The sequence below is a fragment of the Electrophorus electricus genome, unplaced genomic scaffold (assembly GCF_041902795.1).
Source record: "Electrophorus electricus isolate QZ-2024a unplaced genomic scaffold, ASM4190279v1 Scaffold94, whole genome shotgun sequence".
Lineage (NCBI taxonomy): Eukaryota > Metazoa > Chordata > Actinopteri > Gymnotiformes > Gymnotidae > Electrophorus > Electrophorus electricus.
In genome coordinates this window covers 14,114-17,970 of record NW_027658811.1, presented here as the reverse complement: position 1 = coordinate 17,970, position 3,857 = coordinate 14,114, and positions in this window count along the sequence as shown.

Sequence of the window (3,857 nt, the reverse complement as noted above, 5' to 3'; positions counted from 1 at the left end):
TCTACGCCAGGCGCACATACTACAAATGCATATTAGCTACATAACTGTTCCAATAAATGCGTGTATTACCATGCTATTCATTAATTTTCCTGTATGTGCACAACTGTAGACCGGGGGTTCTTTAACGTAATCCTCTTCGCCATTAGCTTAGCTAGCTAATAAAGCTAAGCTAGTTAGCCAGCCCAGCTAACTAACTGATATGTTTCAATGTGGAGACGCAGTAAGAGTGTCTCTAATAATTTGAGTTTGTTTTCAGTCGGTACGTACACTCAAACGGTGTCATACAGTTATTGAATAAATCAGCAGAAGCTGTTATTAAAATAATTTTCTGCGTCCTTTCGAGGTCTTACCTTGACATTGGTGAAGCTTAGCAGTGGTAACCTACATACGATTCGCATTAAAGAAATTAAATACAAAAAAAAAAACAACATATTTCTACGGTCAACCGAGAAGTCCATGTCTTTGTGAAATTTATTCTATGAGAATAATTTAATATTACTTGCTTTGGAAAAAGCAAACACTTCATGCCAAACTTAAAGTGTGCAGGGCACAGTAATTGCTGTAGAAGACACATACATGTATTTTCACAATACACAGGCTGTTTATGTCTGTTCAGTACATATGGTTATATTACACCTTGGTTATGTGTAATATGGATATAAATGTTAAAATGTTCTATTACAGAACACGACACCTGTTGCGTTTTATATTGGTAAATCTCTGATATGACCACTGTAACATAAAGTTGCGGTTATAAATACGTGAAACATTTTGATCGACTGAAATGTAGCTGTATGTACATGCAATATATTTGTGATTATGTAAATTAAACAGCTATTCTTATTCTTATGGCTAGCTAAATAAATTGCAATTTCTTCGTCTTCAAGGCATGGCACGGTGTTTATTCATTCTTCGGCATACAAAATGACGCCTTTTCACGTTGTGGAACTACAAATATGGCGGCCTTTTTTCTTTAGCGTTTTAATGACGTAAAAGCAGAGTCTCACCGTAAAGTCGGGCAGGAGGAGCTGGACTCATTTATTTCTTCGTATCTTTCCCCATCTAGCGGTCAATAACGGGTAGTCTTGAATTGATTTCTATCGCGTAATACTTTGGATATAAATGTTTAAATTTCCTGTTGCAGGACAGACAAAGTATAGTCAACCAGTTCTAACCTTTTGATAAAAACTTGAACTTCAAAGTAGGTGAATCTATTTCCTTAAACCAATCAGATCACAGTTCATTTACACAACATCAATGCTTTGAGTGCTTTAGATATGAGAACATCACAGTGATCTTTCTGCTCACACATCAGTCAGTCTATAATTCTGTATTATGTGTTTTTATAGCTTCCAACTTTCATGAGTTCCTTGAATCTGTGGAGAAAAGTGCAGACCAATGTAGTTTCTTATTTGTGAACATTTATACATTCATTGTAATTTATTTATCATTTAAATGTTTTATTACTTTTAATTTATAGACATAAGGACACAGAAAACAGTTCATATACTGAATGAATTGTTACAAGGTAATATTTTCTAGACTGTGTTTACCATATGTTTTTATTTCTAAACGTTAATGCAGTGTGTTAATCTGTCACACCGAGGCAGAAGGGGTGAATCTGATATACCCCTCTTCCATTGTCAACTATTCAGAGTCCTCCAGTGGAGCTCATACAACTAAAGAAACACATACAGAGGTCACTGGAGGTTCTAAGTTACATCTAAAGTGGTCTAGTTGTGACGTTGCGAGGATAAGCAGGATGCGGGGACGAGGCACGATGAAACGCACTTTTATTTTTGCAAACATGCAAAACATACAACAAAGCTCAAATACTATGCACATCTCAAACACCAACACACGTACTATGACACACGAGACATATATACACCCAAGCCGATTACACATAACAGAGAACAGGTGAACGGCACGAGAGGGTGTGGCAACACAGACGAACACACACACACCAAGATGTTTGAGGAGGGGGCGGGGCCACAACATGACACTAAGCCTGTACACACTGTTCCAACACTACCCTGTAGGGCACCATCTCCATGGAAGTATATTTTTAAAAGCATGTTTGATAACCATATTTATACTGGAACAATTTAATCAAATGAGTTGTGTTTTTTGTTCCTCTCTAAGACGGTTCGGATGCCGATATTGAGATTTGAGTCTGAGCAAGTTGAGAAACCCACTGTGAGGGTTTCTGGGTGCTCTGGAGGAGCACCCAGAAGTCGTACACCTGCACCATGCCTGAGACCCCTCTGCCCCTGACAAAATTGCCCAGGAATGTGGGCATGTACCTAGACTATGAGGATGGACAGCTGTCTTTCTATTACATACTAACATATCTACATATTTATCGGAAACCTCCGGGAGAAGAAGCTGTATCCCCTCTTTGCGCTGCTGGACAGACACACTTATGACACTGTACTCATCAAAAGCAGCACCAGAGATGCACTGAGTCATATCCCGCTACACACCTCTCAGACCAGCTTGTTTGCACATTTTGTCATAAAACTTAAGATGTCAGTTGTTGCTGTTATATATAAAATTACCAAATTAAAAAATAAATAAATCAAAAAGTACTTGTGGCTAGAGAAGCACAGCCAATCACATAAACAAGATATAATGTCAGTAATGTTTGCGGCAGGTGTTTCAAATGTGCCCAGACTCATATTCAAAAATATCCATGTTTCAACAGTTTGAAGGTGGCCATGACACTAACAGTTTGGTGGAAATTCCACAAGATATCAAACTCCACACTCACACGAACTATTCATTCTCCCATTTGGAACAATCCAGGCTTTACCATGAACAAAAATATTAAACTTTACATCTTGGATAGAAAAAGGCATTACAAACCTTAAACATATTTATCCTAAGACTTGTTTCATGTCACGCCCACAACTAGCCCCAAAATATGCTATAGAAAGCCCCCAGTTCCTACAATACCATCAGCTAAGATCACCTATGTGTTCAAAAATCAATTCCGATACCTACATCCATATCAGAATTTATAAACAAGCATTCTTAATACAAAAAACCTATTATCTAAGATATACAGAATAATAGTGAAATCAAATCTCACAGTTACTCTCCCATCGAGACAATAGGAGGAACATTTATTACTAGCCCCCGACGCTGCAGTTTGAATTAAAATGTGTAATAATAATTACCACATGACAGCAACACTAACCTACAATGCATTCAGTACAAAATAATACAGAGTACATTATACTACACATTGGATGTTTAAAATTGGTTTCACAAGCTCAGCAATCTGTACATACTTTACTCAAAACACAGTTGACGATTACATTCACGCCACGTGGCAGAGCACACCTATCAAGCAATTTTGGCAAGTCGTCATCAAGTTCGAGTTCAAGTTCAAGTGGTTTTATTGTCATTTCAGCTATATATACAAGTACACAACAAAAACGAGACAACGTTCCTCCAGGGCCATGGTGCAACATAAAAACAACAGTGCAACAGACAACATGCTACACAAGTGCAAACAGTCCAATATAGTGCATCACCAACATATCCCATGCTTTAAATAACCATATCCATCCAACACCATCTTTATGTCTCCTAGGAGACATATCATCAACCAATATGACAGGATACTATGTATAACATTATTATATTGATATAATAAAAATATTCTTGCAAAAAAACAACAAACAAAAAAACATATTCATGAACTGGAAAACAAAAAATAATATTAGTGTCACCCAATAGAAAAATCTATTGATAGAGTATATATATCAATCGAATAATTCTCAGAATTAATCAATAACAGAACCAATAATCTAGAGTGGACACCTTTGATAAAATCCATACAGAGCCAA